Source organism: Geotrypetes seraphini, chromosome 2 (genome assembly GCF_902459505.1).
Source record: "Geotrypetes seraphini chromosome 2, aGeoSer1.1, whole genome shotgun sequence".
NCBI lineage: Eukaryota > Metazoa > Chordata > Amphibia > Gymnophiona > Dermophiidae > Geotrypetes > Geotrypetes seraphini.
The window spans coordinates 387,418,683-387,437,131 of record NC_047085.1 but is presented as its reverse complement, the minus strand read 5'-3'; positions in this window follow the sequence as shown (position 1 = coordinate 387,437,131).

Here is an 18,449-nt window from a genome sequence, read left to right as displayed (position 1 = left end):
GTTATTTTTATGTCAGCTGTTACCAGTCAATGTGCACAGGCAGGTCAGGTTTTCAGGATATCCACAATGAATATGTATGAGATGGATTTGCATGCACTGCCTCCTTGAGATGCAAATCTATCTCGTGCATATTTATTGTGGATATCCTGAAAACCTGACTTGCCTATGGCTCTCAAGGACCGGAATTGCCTATCCTTGCTCTCTAGACAAAGTCATGATTCCTATGGTAGAAATCAGCAAGCCTGGCTCTACAGAATTCTGGACACCTACTGCTTCAAAGAGGTGATGGTTTGAGGACATTCCTTTCTTCTCATGACCTCTTGGGACATCTGTTTCCACTACATGTAGAAACATTATAAAAGCAAACTCACAAGTTATACTGAAAATCATTTTTTGTACAGGTTTTAAGATACCAGTCAAGCTCAGACTTGTACTGGAATTTTATATTTAAGGGCCCAAAATATTCTTTCTGCAGCTGCAATGATAACATTTTCACAGTCTGCTACGCCTAGTATCCAATGGCACTTATTTTCAAAATATATGGACATCCTAAAATCCAAATCACAATTTTACAAATGCAGGACTTGGACTAGAGGTCACCAAATCAGTACACCCAGCAGTGATTTCCGAAGGAGAAGACACTTCCAAGTCTAAAAAGATGGACATCCTTAGTTAGACATGTTTCAGGAATGTCCAGGGTACAAAAATATGTTCTGAATAAGCAGCTGTCTACTGGAGAGACTAAAGCATGGCACCTCCCTAATACCCCAGTGATTGCTGTCCCCTTCCCTCTCCCCTGAATGTAAAACTATAGCATTCTTAACTAGGATTTCCCCAGACATGTCCTCCTTTTGAGGACATGTCCGGGGGGGGCCGGATGGCTTTTTATAACCCAGCACTTTGTCCTGGTTTTGGAAAAGCCTCTTCTAAATTGCGTCGGGCAGGAGGAAATCCTCACATGCATGGGGGCGGGGCTAGGGCAGGTTTGGGGGAGGGACTAGGGCATAATGGGGCGGGGATGGGTGGAACTGGGTGGGTCTGGGAGCAGGTCTAGGGGGCCCGGATTTTACTATAGTAAAATCTGGCAACCCTATTCTTAACAAAGCAGGAAACAAGTTCAAGGAGTAGCCTAGAATGGACTGTAAACTAAAGGACTCAGGTTCAAATCCCACTTTAATGTTTATTTTTATTTTTTATTGTGAGCCTTCCAGAAACATAAAATGACTTACTGTACCTAAATATATATGCCCACCTGCAAACCTTAGGTTATTGAAGTAGTACAGTAGACATTTTTCTGTTTCTGAAGGGCTCACAATTAGAAAATAAAAGAGATAAAGTGAGATTTGACCGAGTCCCTTGGCTTATAGTCCACTGCACTAACTAGGCTGCCCCTCTATTGCCACTAAGGAGATCATCTAACAAAGAAACCAAAACTATCTCAGTTCAAAGGACATGTCTAAATGCAAAGTGATCTTCACCTGCATATGAGCTCTCTTAGTCCAAATATACTATGAGCCTGTGCCAGCTATTTTTCACTGACTTTACCCAATAGCCACCCCCTTTGCCAAGCCACAGTAGATGTTTCTATTTCAGCCCAGACTGCTAAATGCTCCGATGATGCTCCAACGTTCATAGAATTCTAGGAGTGTCGGAGCAGCATCGGGGCATTTAGTGCTTCAGATTTACTCGGACATGTACTCTTTTTAGAAGGCATGTCCAGGCATCCAGACATGTACTCCAGATTTACTCGGACATGTACTCTTTTTAGAAGGCATGTCCAGGCGTCCGGACGGCTTTTCAAAACCCGTCACTTTGTCCAGATGCAACACGGTGACATCATGCGCATGCGCGCATCATCTGGTAATCCAGGCCACGGTAGAAACCTCTACCGCGTCTTAGTAAAAATGGAGTAAAGTTAGGTATGACACAGGCATACAGGTTGCCAGATCTCTGGAGCCCAGGTTTTGCAGTGGTCTTAGTGCTAATTTTTTTTTTTTTTAGACATCTGAAAAATATAGCTCTAACAGTGAAGCATTTGCTACCAACCCATCCATCAAATGATCTCCTTCCTTAAAATCTGAAATTTATTTTTAATGTGATGCAAGATGCTAAAATTCTTGAGGAACAAAGCATATCTCTGTAGTCTAGCTGTTTGGTAGCACTGGTATGAAACAAGACAGTCATTTCCCCACAGTCCATGGGGCCCTCCAGTGGCAAAAGTCAATAATGCAGCCCTTAATACCATTTATGGTTGTCTGTATTCCAAAAGAAAACCTGCTTTATTCCCCTAGAAACGAACTGGTTTCTTCAGTTTTTTTTAAACTTTGCTAGAAACTTCTATGATCCAGGGCAACTCACATGAATATGAAGGTTGTGTCTTTTTCACTCCTAAGTTTGGTTCTTCAGTGCTTAGTCTAGTAGACTTGTAGGAGCCATGTTAGTACTTAAGTCGGGCGTCTGTAACTCGGGGACTGCCTGTACTCTAATTTTTCAATTCGAGTGTTAACTTGTATTTAATAGTGTTAAAATTGCACAAATATAAATTTTTAAAAATAAAGAAAACTTTTACTAAGCCATTGTCTCTATAAACGCAGATATTAATTTAAAGGTCCATGTGTTCCTTTTATGAGTAGTGCAAATTATATTGTTCCTTGTTATTCTGTCATTGATTTACATTTTTTCAAACTTTTAAATTTCTTCCTCATACTACCCTCATGTTTGTTTGGAGCACTTGGTAATATTTTTTTCTATTGCTCAATGCTCCTAATGGTTAAAAATTCTAAGGCCCTCTTTTACTAAGGTACGCTAACCGATTAGCACGCACTAATTGCTAACACATGCATGTCTATGGATGTACTAGCGTTTACCGTGTGCTAATTCAATTAGCACGTGCTAATCGGTTAGCGCACCTTAGTAAAAGAGGGGGTAAGTGTAGTTAAATCATTAGGGAGACATTGGAGACCTTTTACTAAAAAGTGTTGAGAAATGGGCCTGGCACATATGAATGTGGCATTTTCCTATGCTCTAAGCCCATTTCTAGTGTGGTCCAGAAATAGGGCTTTCTTTCTTTTTGCAGATTTCACACTCATTTTTCTACTAGTGCATCAGATCTATAAAAATATTAATTCAGGAGCACTTACTGCCTCCTAAAACCTCTCGAATTAAGAGGTCTTTTTACTAAAACCATGGCAAAAGTGGCCTTAATGCACCACTTATGCAGGTCTTTCCTATGCGCTAAGGTAGCCAGCGCTAAAAAAAAAAACATGCTATGGTTTTGTAAAAGGAGATGGGACGGGGTTGCCATTAATAATAATAATAATAATAATAACTTTATTTTTCTATACCGCCACAATCTTGCGACTTCTAGGTGGTTTACAAAGAAGAAGAGCTGTACAATCAGCGAATTACAGTAGATGAATACAAGGTGGTTGAAAGGAAAATTATACATAGGTTGAATTATAAGAAATTAACTATTTTACATCTTACAATTGAAAATAGTCGGACACCAGCGAATATCAGGATACAATTATGAAGAGGGAATTTTAGCAGACAGGGAATGTGGATACCTAGTGTGAGGAAGAAATTCAGGATAAGGTGTGGAAGTTATGTTCGTGGGAGAGTGTCTGGCTAGGACAAGAATTTCTTAAACAAAGTGGTCTTTAGTTCTTTCCGGAAGATGCTGTAGGTCAACCTAGCGGTATCGATGAGATAGCCTAGCCATGATTGCTGTCTACCAGCTTGAAACTTGAAAGTTCTGTCCAGGAAGGTTCGATATCTGCAGCCAGCAATTTTCGGGTATGCAAACAGGTTGTGGTTTCTGGTAGATCTAATGGGGAAATAGAATTTGAAGTGAGGTAGAAGATAATTGGGGGCCATTCCCCAGATTAATTTATTAATTAATTAGTGCATGGTCATTATAGAAATTTACCATGTGAGCCCCTATCACCATCTATTTTGTAGGTGGTATGAGCTCTCACGCTACCCCTGTGCTCATAGGTGTCGGAACGGGGGAGGCCACAGGGGCCCTGGCCGTGCCCACCCTCCCACCCATTTCACGGTGTTGTATTTTATATCTTCGAGGCAGCTGCCGCGCAGCATCAATGAGCAGGCCTGGCCCGGAACCCTTCATTCTACTTCCAGAGGCAGGCCTGCTCGTTGCTGCTGCACGGCGGTTACCCCGAAGATTTAAAGTACAACCCCGTGAGGAGGAAGGAGATGAAATCAGGAGCTGGTGATAGGCCACAACCGCAGGATTCCGTTGAGGTTAGGGTAGAGCTCCTGGGCTCTCCCCTCCCCCCCAAACCAAACTGCGCTCCGCTGCCTATGCCTATGCTGCTAATCAATTAGCATCAATGCCTCATGTACCAATTAGTGCTGTCACACCCACTCTCCACCTACTAGCACGCCTCCTCCAAGGAAAATAAAAAATAATATTTTGTGTGCAGTATATGAACACACAAAGGCAAATCTACCACAGGACACCAGCACATGTTCTGCGGTAAGCCTTTTTAATGTGCAGTAAGGGCACACTAGTGCTTATTGCAGTTTAGTATAAGGACTCCTAAGCCTATGTTATTCTGTTAGTGCATGCTAATATGTATGCACTAGCTAGATAACATGTCCACATCCATTATCCAGCCAGTTCATGCCCTCCTCAAAAAGAAAATGACTAGCATCCAATTAGTGCACACTGACAGGCATAAAGCCACAAAACGCATTAACATGTTTTGCAGTAAGCCTCATTATTAGCTCCTTTAGGGATACTTTTTCTGATCAAAATAACGCAAGTACGTTTAAAAATATTTTTCTTCTGTGTGAGCAGATTTAAATTCTTTGTTCCCTCCCTTACCATATCGTTCGCCCTTTCCCCAACCTTTTTATATTTATTGTAATCCCCGATTCCCTTTTTCCCCATGTTCTCAATTGTTTTCCTTTATGTTTTGTCTTCTTTCTGTTCTTACCTTATTTAATTTTTTTTATTTTTATTTTTTTATTCTAAACCACTTAGATTTGCTTTCTGGTTTTATATTTGCAGTATATTAAATAAATTGAACTGGAACTTGAAAAATTAAAGTACATATGTTGTTTCAATAAATAAATGATCACACACAAGTTGAATGGAGAATTAAACCAAATCACCCCAAAAACATTCAGCAGTATAACAATGCCAATATAGAGACTTAAAGCTATATTTACCAAATTAAATGAACTCAGTGTCACCAGTATCAAAAAAACACTCATAATTTAGAAATTGGAAAATAAAAACACTTATCAGTAAGTAGCCCAATTCAAAATCAACTTATATTATGAAGAGCAAAGTTCCAGAGCTTGAACAGTATATTCAAATCTTAACGGCAATGTAACACTGATAATCCCAAATGCAAAAACTCCACATAAATCAAATAAGTGTTTCTATTTTTCAATGTAAAAATTATGAATGTTTTTTGAACTATATTATGAATGGAGTTTTTGACCTAGGATGTATTTCCTGTTTTAATATCTCATTTGAAAAAAGATAGTCCTTGGGATATTAGTTACACTCTATATCCCTGGCGACACTGAGGTCTTTTCTCGATTTCATTTGGGCAATATAGCTATAAGTCCCTATACTGGCACTGTTATACTGCTGAATGTTTTTTCAGTGACAGTGTTTATATAATTCAAGAAAAACTGGCCAACACTTTAGTTCTCCCGGAGAAAAAGTTTGAAATGAAAAGATCTAAACTAAGTAAACCCTTTTAAAATGATGGACATCAGTATGAGCCTTTCCAATAGCACACGGGGGGGGGGGGGGGGGGGGGTTCGGCTCAGGCAGTAACTCATTGATGACTAGCACCAGACATAAATCTAAATAAGAACTGCCATATTGTCCTGTTTTGTATGTAGTAAAAAAAAAAAATATATATATATAATGTAAATCCTTTCAAACGTTTACTCCAGGGGGAAAAAACAAAAAATAAAAAAATAATGAAAAAAATAATAATAATCTCCCAAGACGTTATAAAATGTAGTACTGAGGATTGTAAAGTGCTCGAAGTGAATCTTGAAAAACTTTAAGAAAAATTGCAAATTGTAAGTTAAAGTGCAGGTGCAAACACTAAAAAACATGTCAAATTGGAATAGATTTGAGAAAGTATTCTTTTTTAGTGACAGGGTGGACCCATTTGTTGCCTGAAACAGAGAATGGTAGCCTTCACCCTGTTTCTTCAGATTTTCAAATGAAATCCCAGTTTCAACAGGGTGAAGGCTACCATTCTCTGTTTCAGGCAACAAATGGGTCCACCCTGTCACTAAAAAAGAATACTTTCTCAAATCTATTCCAATTTGACATGTTTTTTAGTGTTTGCACCTGCACTTTAACTTACAATTTGCAATTTTTCTTAAAGTTTTTCAAGATTCACTTCTAGCATTTTACAATCCTCAGCACTACATTTTATAACGTCTTGGGAGATTTTTTTTTTTTTTTCATTATTTTTTTTTTGTTTGTTTTGTTTTTTTCCCCTGAAGTAAACGTTTGAAAGGATTTACATTATATATATATATTTTTTGACTGCATACAAAACAGGACAATATGATGTATGAGGCAGTTCTTATTTAGACTTATGTCTGGTGCTAGTCATCAATGAGTTACTGCCTGAGCTGGAAAAAAACACCCGTGTGCTATTGGAAAGGCTCATACTGATGTCCATCATTTAAAAAGGTTTACTTAGTTTAGATCTTTTCATTTCAAACTTTTTCTCCGAGAAACTAAAGTGTTGGCCAATTTTTCTTGAAATATAGGTTGGACTTTATTGGCAACAAGGTCCACAGGGTTTTAGTGGTAGTGTTTATATAACCCATGCAATTCTCAGAGCACTATGGAGCTTTTTTATTAAAGAGTATTATGCCTTTAACACATTGTTAGTGTAGGCAAACAGACTACTGCAGAAATGTGTTAGTGTTTTCCAATATTTTGCCTGTTCGTGCATGCTCCCTGTGCATTCCCAATTTTAAAAAAATATTTTTGGGAGGGAGCATATCAAGGGCAGAGAGTGGGCATGGAAGTGATAATCAGCTCAAAGTACAAAGCCAAAAACTGCAGTGATGGTGTACAGGATGCTAAGTCTTTAATAAACAATCATAAAAATAAAATCATGAAACAGTTTGTATCCAAAAGGGCTGATAAGACCGGATCTGACATGGTCCATGTTTCGAAGAAACACTCCTTCCTCAGGGGTCCTAATGTGAATAATTGAAAAATGTGTAAACAAATGTATGTATGAATGACAATGGTGACAGCAAAAGAATAGTGTCAAATGAATGCTATGTGTGATCCAAGATATAATGGTGTGAATGCTATATATAATTGAAAAGATAACCGTGTGATGAATTCATGTGCTAAACGTGAAGCAATCATGTGGAAAGTTTGGAATATGATAGTGAACTTACATAAAATTGATAATCATGTGGGCATAATAGTAAAATTAGGATAAATCAAGTGAAATGTGCAGGAAAAAAAATCCATATGTGTTTAAAATGTGAAATCAGTGGAAACCAGAAGCCATAGGAGAATAAAGATATATAAAGGAAATATAACATACAAAGGGCTCCTTTTACTAAGCTGCGCAAGCGGTTTTAGCACACCTTGCATTGCCGTGTGCGCTAGATGCTAACGTCACCATTGAGCTGGCATTAGTTTTTTGACGCGTAGTGCGGAGTTAGCGCGTACGGCAATGTAGCGCGCGCTAAAAACGCTAGCCCACCTTAGTAAAAGGTAGCCCAAAAGAGAGAAGAGTAAAGAATAATGAGAAGATATCAAGCAAAAATACATACCTAGAATATGTCAATACAAGAAAACCTGATGGATAACAACTGGATAAAAACTGGAATCAGCGAAAAGAAATGTATGAATCCATTAACGATAAAGGGAAAGGATATGACAGAAAAAAACTGAAACAAAATGAAATTGATACAGAAAGGACAGAAAAGGGAGGGTTCAGTGCGTAATGAAACTAAAAGTAAACGTATGGGAGGCAGGAGGGAAAATAAACATATAGAAGAACTTATTTGAAAGACCAATACTAACTGGCTAATGCAGGGTTAACATGGGAACACTTAGGGCTCCTTTTACAAAAGCGCGCTTAGCGCACGCTAAAATGCTACACGCGCTAGCTGCTACCACCTCCTTTTAAGCAGGTGGCAATTTTTCGGCTAGCGAACGCTAAAACGCTAGCGCATCTTAGTAAAAGGAGCCCTTAGATCTCCCTAAATAGGAGGTGGTAAGTGCTCCTGAGGTTAAAAAAAAAAAATTCTGTCATGCCCACCCTAATGCGAACATTAGTGTACAACCTGATAATCAAAAAAAAATAGAAAATCCCCTAAAAAGGTGCCGTGGTACATCTGGGCTTAGCATTTGGTAAAAAAAACAAAAACAACAACTTTGCAATACTATTCATTAAGCCCATATTGTACTGTACTGTAGCCCCTATATTAGCTGTGGAAATTGCTTTGTAAATTCCCTATTCTGTGTGTCTCTCATCGGAAAGACAGCACATGATTTTGCAGCCACTATTTTCAGTTGTTTGACACAAGCACAGAATGAGAAACGCGTGCATTAAATGAGGCGATTGTTCAACGCATGTATGTTCCTTGTTGTCTAAGAAAGTCAGGCGTCATTATTGATGACCTACCTTCTAAGAGGCCCTTGCATCAAGCTTATGCACCTGCTTTGGCTCTTTCAAGATTGTTTTTTTTATTACATGTTTTCAAGTCGTTTTCTTTTCGCAGAGTCATCGTACTATATACTTAACAAAACTAAAACAAGAAGAGCCACCACACAATAATGTGTCAGCAAGAAATAACAGGACCAAGGGAAATTTCAGTGGCATTTGAAAATGATCTCATGAATCAGCAGTATTAATGCCACATAAAAGGTTGTTTGAACACTCTGAAACCACAAGAAAAGAGACCTGTGTGTGTGTGCTATTTGTCACCCAAAGATGAAGCCCTAATGATAAGCACAGCAGAGAAGCAAGTTTAACCAGACTTAACCAGCCCAAACTGGCATCTCTATATCGGTTTGAAACTTTTACCATTAACTTTTTAAATTTTTGAAAAACTATGCAGAAAAGAACATGGGTTTGTTTTTGAGGTGTTATTTTTTTCTTGTTTCTTTCTTTTCCGCTGCATTCTAATCTGCTTTAAACTCTCTCACTATCATGATAACAGAGAGCTGAAGCAGGTGAGCCATGAAGGAGGATTCTTGAAAGGAAATCTAGGTTAAAAACAAAAAAGTCCAACACATAAAGTCCTGAAAAATCACCCAACAACAAATAGAGACCAAAGGACATTTTATTTACTTATTTATTTCTAAAAATTTCTAGACCGCCTATAACTAAGCGGGTTAACAATTATAACATTCACAATAGTTCATGGACAATACAATTACAAAATGTATTCAGTTACGTCACAATCACATAGTAATTTATTCCACTTAAGTTACGTCAAAAGCTCAACAAATTTACATACTGTATTATCCATCCCCACTTAATAAGATGCAGTAATCACAATTCAAAATTTTTTTAATCAAATATGCTTACTAGCAAAGTTTCAGAGGAAAGCCTCCACATACAGTTGTGTCTTCAACATCTTTCTAAATAAGCAAATGGTCAGAACAGGTCCTCAGAATGTCAGAGAGGGAATTCCATAATTTTACCCCCGCCAGAGACAACATTATCGTTCTGGATTTGGCATACCGAACAATTTTCTTCTTCATGGAAGTCAATCTGATTGTGTTCCAAAAATGTCCACAATATGGACGTACTGCAGATTGTCAAGCACGTTGTTAAAATAGTCACTTCGCTGTTGTAAAATAACCTAGTGAAAATGCCTAAATGCAGATATGAATGTGGGCATCGATGGGCAGGAAGTCCATTTCCACGTGCAAAATGTCCATATTTGGTGCATGTGGAAGAGCATCCATTACAGCGAAGACATATCAGTGAGAAGGGAGCCCAGTTTCTCCAGTGAGGAGAGCTACCTGCTGGTCTTGCTGTGCCTCTGACTTTAGTTTTAAAGTCACCACAAGCTGCCAGCCCTCGATGAGGCCAAGAGGTTCTGAAGGTTTATCAGGAGAATCCTTGCAATTGCGGGTCCTGGCTTATGCAGATGACATACTACTGACATTAGTAGACCCGCAAAAATCAATCCCTAGAGCCTTGGCTATGCTGGATGAATATAGCTTATACTTGGGTATGGTACTGAACAAACAGAAATCCATGGTCCTGCCACTGGCCCCGGATATCCCTTGCAATTGGGGAGGTAATTTCCCCTTACAGTGGGCAACTGGTCATTTGACCTATTTGGATAATCAGATCCCCTCAGATCTCACGTGTTATATTCTCTACACATTGAACCACTATTAGCGCTCACCAAACAGAATTTGCAATATTGGAGCGTATTCCCTCTTTCATTGTTGGATAAGATTGTGTTGTATAATATGGTTCTGATACCACAGTGGCTATATGTTTTTTAAATGATTCCCATACTGTTATCAGCCATACATGATAAAGAACTTTGCAGATACCCTGGCCAGTACCTTTGGAATGGCAGACGGGCCCGATTATCCTTAGCAGCTACTTCAAGGCCTAAAGATCAAGGTGGCCTGGGATTACTGGGCTTGCTTTCACAGGCCTGTCAAATGAGATACCTTAAAGAGTGGTTCCGGAGCACCCAATAGTTTTCGGCGACACCTCAAGAACTACACTTATACACCCTGTATCATTTCAGCTATCTAGTGTACACCAAGCGGCTACCACCGCAAGCAGCACCCAAGGGGGATCTCTTCCTCATACCGATGCGGCGCACATGGAGAAGATTGAGCAAGCAACTCCATATATCATCCACAGTGACACCCTATCTGCCATTCCTGGGTAATGGAGACTTTGCCCCAGGCATGCAATCAGCTTCATCCACAGTATGGCGGGATACAAACACAACCTATGTGTTTCAGGTCATTACAGCCATAGGCTCTATATAGCCTTATGAAACTTTAGTATATGACCTCAATTGGAAAACTAAGGGCTGGTTCTCCTATACTCAGATGTCTCACTTCATACAGTCTCTGCCGGTGGACTACCTAACGGACACCTGGCAAGAAACCCTGTCAAAAGCGTTATGTCTCTCTGCAGACTCAAATACTGTTGAAGTTTCACCACTGTCTCCTTCAGGAATGTTTGGGAGACTTACCATATGAGGTTTACGCAACTAATGGTCAGTTGACTTACAATGCTCAGTGGATGGCATGGCAATTGAAAAGCACATTGATGAGCATCGGAATGTTAAAATTGGCTTTATCATTTTCTATCACTTTATGTATTTCTATGACAATACAGGTACAAATTGTTATGACAAAGAATCCTGAACCCAATTCGATCAATACCAATAAAATCATTAGTATTAGCAGCTGTAATGCCTTATGATGGGTATTTTGAGAACATGTTGTGCACATAAATTCATCACAATAATATGCATTTGAGTTTATGCTGTTGGATTTAATGCACTGGGCTCTGAGAAGCTAGCAGCCTGCTGACAAAGTTACTTCACTAAACCACCAGGGGGAGCAAGAGACCTTACATAATAATGTTAGAGATCCAATAAGCCACAATAAGGAGAATGATCGATTGACCGATTGATAGGCAGCTAATCTTGTGGCTAGTTGTTCCATTAATTTAATTCAGTGACTATTTTAATTTTTTTTAAAGAGTTATTTATATTACAGTGGCAAACATATTCAGTTTGGGAGACATGGTTCAAATAGTAGCAGAACTCTACCACAATGTTTCAGTTAGTCAGGGGCTGTTTAGTGCTTTCCATTTCTCTTATTTCACTGGCAGGTAGTGCAGAGCACATCAGGTCACTGAATAACTACCACTACATGTATATCCCTTCATTATCACATTAACTCGAATTAAGGCACTGAAAAAATTTAATGCATGCATGTATTTGGATTCTCTAAATGGCCTATGCTATTTTTCCTACAATATGAAAAAAATGGAAACTCACTGAAGAAAATACTAAGCCATGGAGTAGGAGGAGAAGTGCACAGATGGATTGGCAAGTGGTTGGAGAACAGAAAACAGAGGGTTAGCATAAATGGGAAATTCTCGGACTGGGAGAGGGTGACTAGTGGAGTACCCCAGGGCTCGGTTCTTGGGCCTATCTTGTTCAATATTTTTATAAACGACCTGGAAGAGGAAACAACTTGCAATATAATTAAGTTTGCAGACGATACAAAATTATGTCGGGCTGTTGACTCTCAAAGGGACTGCGAGGAACTCCAGAAGCAGAAGCATGGGCAATAAAGTAGCAGATTAATTTTAACATAAACAAATGCAAGGTGATGCATCTAGGGAAAAAAAACAAAGAGCACGAGTATAAGATGTTGGGAGTGACATTAGCAAAATGTGAACAAGAAAGGGATTTGGGGGTACTGATTGACAGAACCCTGAAGCCTTCGGCACAATGTGCGGCGGCGGCGAAGAAAGCAAACAGGATGTTGGGAATGATTAAGAAAGGGATCACGAGTAGATCGGAAGATGTAATAATGCCACTTTATAGAGCAATGGTCAGACCGCAGTTGGAATACTGTGTCCAACACTGGTCTCCATACCTCAAAAAGGATATAATTCTACTGGAAAGGGTACAGAGGAGAGCCACAAAACTTGTCAAGGGATTGGAGAAATTGAGCTACAATGAACGCCTTAGGAAATTGGGATTGTTTACCCTCGAGCAGAGAAGACTGAGAGGGGATTTAATAGAGACTTTTAAAATAATAAAGGGATTTGATAAAATCGACCAAGAAGAAGCATTGCTAACTTTTTCGGATGTGACACGGACAAGAGGTCACAGACTGAAACTGAGTGGCAGCAGGTTCAGGACGAATGTCAGGAAGCTCTTTTTTACACAGCGCGTGCTGGGAATTTGGAATGCTCTCCCGGAGGATGTTGTGACGGAGATTACTGATCTGGGATTCAAGCGCAAGTTGGATGCACACCTTCTTGCAAATCGTATTGAGGGCTATGGTATATCTGGGTCTCCATTCAGGAGTACCTAAAAGGGCTACCGCGTGTGCGGATCACCGGACTGGATGGACTTCGGTCTGATCCGGTGAGGGCTTTTCTTATGTTCTTATGTTATGTTCTTAACACTTCCAATCTCCCCCCCCCCCCCCTCTTTTATAAAACTGTAACATGGTTTTTAGTGCTTGCCGTGGTGATAACAGTTCAAATGCTCATAGGAATTCTATGAGTGTCAGAGCTGTTACCGCCGCGGCATGCTCTAAAAATCATGCTATGGTTTTGTAAAAGGGGGGTTAAGTATATAGCCCACAATGGGGACTACATTGTTTAACTTGATTTTTTACCAAACCTTTCAAACCACCCTCGTACAATTCACAAATCAGTAACCAAATACATAACCAGAGCTCACCTTGTGTGGTGTGGTATATGTTTGGTTATAGACCACAGTGATAAGAACATAAGAATAGCCTTAATGGGTCAGACCAATGGTCTATCAAGCCCAGTAGCCTATTCTCACGGTGGCCAATCCAGGTCACTAGTACCTGGCCAAAACCCAAGGAGTAGCAATATTCCATGCTACCAATCCAGGGCAAGCAGTGGCTTCCCCCGTGTCTTTCTGAATAACAGACTATGGACTTTTCCTCCAGGAACTTGTCCAAACCTTTCTTAAAACCAGCTATGCTATCCATTCTTACCACATCCTCTGGCAACACGTTCCAGAACTTAACTATTCTCTGAGTGAAAAAAAAAATTCCTCCTATTGGTTTTAGAAGTATTTCCCTGCAACTTCATTGAGTGTCCCCTAGTCTTTGTAATTTTTGACAGAGTGAAAAATCGATCCACTTGTACCCGTTCTACTCCACTCAGGATTTTGTAGACTTCAATCATATCTCCCTTCAGCCATCTCTTTTACAAGCTGAAGAGCCCTAACCGTTTTAGTCTTTCCTCATACAAGAGGAGTTCCATCCCCTTTACCATCTTGGTCAATCTTCTTTGAACCTTTTCTAGTGCCACTATATCTTTCTTGAGATAAGGAGACCAGAATTGAAACATATAAGTATATCACGGGACGCATCGAGTCAGAAGATGATATCTTCTGGCTCATGGGATCCTCGACCACCAGAGGGCATCCGCTGAAAATCAGGGGAGGGAAGTTTCATGGCGACTCCAGGAAGTATTTCTTCACCGAAAGAGTAGTGGATCATTGGAACAGACTCCCACTCCAGGTGATAAAGGCCAGCAGCGTGATGGATTTTAAGAGAAAATGGGATACTCACGTGGGATCTTTAAGGGAGTAAATTCAGGGGAGGGGATACTTGGAATGGGCAGACTTGGTGGGCTATAGCCCTTTTCTGCTGCTTTTTTCTATGTTTCTAATACTCCAGATGAGGTTGCACCATGGAGCGATACAGGGGCATTATAACATTGGAGATAGCAGGCTATACTTTTTTTTTTTTTTAAATAAATGCCTCTGTATCGCTCCATGGTGGAACCTCACCTTGAGTATTGTTTTCAGTTCTGATTGCCATATCTCAAAAAAGGTATAGTAGATTTAAAAAAGATTCAAAGAAGCGCAACCAAAATGATTAAGGGGATGGAACTCCTCTAATATGAGATAATATGTAGAAATAAAACAAAAACATACTTTTTTTTCCCTTTATGTTTTATTTCTACATAGTACCTTGAAGAGTGGACTAACACGGCCACCACACCATTTCCCTCTAATATTAGGAAAGGCTAAAGAGGTTAAGGCTCGTCAGCTTGGAAAAGAGAGGTCTGAGGTGGGTATGATTGAGATCTACAAAATCCTGAGTGGTGTGGAATGAGTAAAAGTAAATCCATGTTTTTATTCTTTCAAAAATTACAAAGACTAGGGGCTCCTTTTACGAAGGCTCGTTAGGGCCTTAATGCGCGGAATAGCGCGTTATAAAATGCCACGCACGCTAGCCGCTACCTCCTCCTCTTGAGCAGGCGGTAGTTTTATGGCTAGCACACGCTATAGCACGTGCTAATCAGGTGCGTGCGCTAAAACCGCTAGCATATCTTCGTAAAAGGAGCCCTAGGGAGCACTCAATGAAGTTACTTGAAAATACGTTTAAAACAAATAAGAGGAAAAATATTTTCGCCCAATGAATACTTAAGCTCTGAAACTGATTGCCAGAGGATATGATAACAGTGGTTCATGTAGCTGGGTTTAAAATGTTTGGACAAATTCCTGGAGGAAAAGTCTATGTTCTTCTATTGAGACAGTCATGTGGGAAGCCACTGCTTGCTCTGGGATTGGTAGCATGGAATATTGCTACTATTTGGGTTTCTGCCAGGTACTTGTGACCTGGATTCACCATTGTTGGAAGCAGGATACTGAGCTAGATGGACAATTGGTATGACCCAGTATGGCAATTTTATATACAATTAATGTCATCAAAATCCTTCATTGGACCATCTCATTTTTTGTGTGTGTGTGTTTTTAACATGTGCCATTAGTCCATCCTGGCTTGATTTTACCTCTATGGAGTAGGGGACTGTCCATCATGTCTGCATAATAAAGCTTATGGTGAGCATAGGCAGACACTACTGAGAGAGCAAGATATTGAAAAAATAATCCTGAAAAGAGCAAAAGAAGTGATATAAATGATGGTCTACCAGTGACAAGTTCTTAACATTGCCTTTATTTCAGTGGTCTCAAACTCAAACCCTTTGCAGGTCCACATTTTGGATTTGTAGGTACTTGGAGGGCCTTAGAAAAAAAATAGTTAATGTCTTATTAAAGAAATGACAATTTTGAACGAGGTAAAACTCTTTATAGTTTATAAATCTTCCTTTTGGCTAAGTCTTAATAATAATAATATTGTAATTTATAGCTAAAGAGACATATGATCAAGAAACTGTTTTATTTTGTGATTATGATAAACATACTGAGGGGCTCAAAATAGTACCTGGCGGTCTGCATGTGGTCCCCGGGCCGTGAGTTTGAGACCACTGCTTTATTTGAAAAGATAATCTCACACAGTGGCATAGTAAGGGGGGCAGGAGGCATTCCACTCTGGGCGCCATGTTGGTAGGGGCGCTGGCACCCCTCCTCCTCCTTTCGCCGCGTGCGCACCCCCTTCCCTTGCCCCCGCACCTCCACTTATTCACCGCCGCGAGCAACCACTTTAACGTGCTCCTTGCAACTGCATCGGCTGTCCTGCTGACGTCACTTCCGGGGGCCGCGCATAGGAAGTGATGTCAGAGGGAGAGCCGACGGGGTCGTGAGGAGCAGTTGGACGCTCTTGTTGCTGGTGACGGTGAACAATTAGATGTGCAAGGGAAGGGGCGCGCATGCGGCAGGGGGGAATCAGGGAAGGAGCGGGGGGAGGGGTGGAGACAAGGGTGGGGGAGGGGCATCACCACCCCAGGCGCCTCTCACCCTCTCTACGCCACTGATCTCACAGAAGCAATGTCCAAGCATATCCTTTTGCTGCAACTTCAGAATGGATAGAATTAACCATATACAAGATCAACAGCTGAGAGGACTATAAAGTGCATTTAAACTTGACTGGTGGAAGGCTTTTCTCATTGATACTTGAGTGAAATGGTGTGCACCAACGATTTTATGGTGAGAATACTAAGGGCATCGGCGCGGGGGGGGGGGGTTAAAACCATGGGCTAGCAATGGGTTTTGCAGAATATATAAAAAAGGAAGAATTCCTGTTTTTATGCGTTCTGCAAAAGCGCACTGCCAGCCCATGGTTTTAAAGGGCCGGAGAGTCGGAAAGAAGTGAAGCGACTGGTCCTCAGCAGTCGCTTCACTTCGGAAGGTCACGATCCACTGAACAGAAGCAGGAAGACCGATTGAGCTTGCTGATCCAAAGTGAAGCGATTGCTGAGGACAAGTCGCTTCACTTCGGATCGGCAAGCTCAATCGGTCTTCCTGCTTCTGTTCAGTGGATCGCGGCCTTCCTACTTTGCCTTCCTACCCTCATTTGCATGCGCGGATCGGATCGGGTCAGAAGTTGATCTGTACACAGGTTAGTGAATCGGGTCAGAGGGAAATCGGGTCGCAAAGGGGTCGCAAACCGATCGGGACACCATCGGTTTGCTAAGTGAATCTGGCCCAAAGGCACTTAAAACTGCTCTGCCACCTCTCTGTCTCCTGCCCACCCACCCCTCCCTCTTCCTATCTCTGAAATGCTTTCATGTTTTCCTTATATATACTGATATTTGTCAACATTTGCTTATTTCTGATCTGAAGAAGAAGGGTTACCTTTGAAAGCTTATCATAAAACGCATTTACTTAGGGCTAGATTCACTAAGGGCACGGATCGGATCCAATCTGTGAGGGATCCGATCCTTGTGCAGGGGGCTGATTCACTAATCGCACTCATGCAAATGAGGATGATCAGAATCATGCCCCCAACCGAGGGCCCGGATCGCTCTATAGTGATCCCGACGCATGCGCAGACTATCTGTAGATGGTCTACGCATGCTTAAAGCAGCAGCGACCTTTTTTTTTTTTTACTCTTAACTTTTCTAACTTTTGCGAGCCCGTGGTTTTAACCCGCTTTAAACCGGCAGGATAAAACCAAGGGCTTGCACTGCGGGGAAGGCGATGAGGGCGGAGTGCTGGAAAGTCAGGGGAGAGAGCAGGAGAGTCGGGGTAGACAGAGCTGGAAAGTCGGGGGCTGAGAGCAGGAGATTAGGGCAGAGAGCAGGGTGGCAGAAGGCAGGGCAGTTGGAAAGTACCTGAGCAACTGGTCCTCAGCAGTCGCTTATTTTTGGATCGTTCAGCCCAGTCCATGGCCCTCATTTTGTTTACTGAATCACTGCCTGCCTACATTTGAATTCTGTTCCTCCTCATTTGCATGCATGGATCGGAGGATGTTCGGGACAGAAGTTAGTGAATCGGGTCGGAGGGAAATCGGGTTGCAAACCGATCGGTACACGATCGGTTTGCTTAGTGAATCTAGCCCTTAGTCCAATAAAAAAGGTATCACCTTATTTCCTTTGTTTTTTCTTTTATTTCTTTATACTACCCATTGATACTGAATGAGAAAAGCCTTAGTAGGTCAAGCCCTTGGGCTGTATGGGATTTCTACAACTTGACCACAAGGTGGTGCACACGCACAAGTAGAACTTTAATATCTCAAGGCCCTGTTTGCTGTGGTTCGCATATCTTGCAATGTCTTTCCTCTTATCTGTGGGTCTCGGGGGGGGAGGGGGGCGCAAAGAAGATGAATTTTCAATATGTTCCACTCTCTTGGTAACTTTTGTCTCTGAGATGGATAAGGTTACAATATCAAGAAATTACTTTAAGAAAAAAAGTTTTCCTTTTTTTGTGGAGAGAAAATACAAATAATTTCCTGACATATGTAGAATAACACATGCAGCAGAAGCAATTCCTTCTGATAA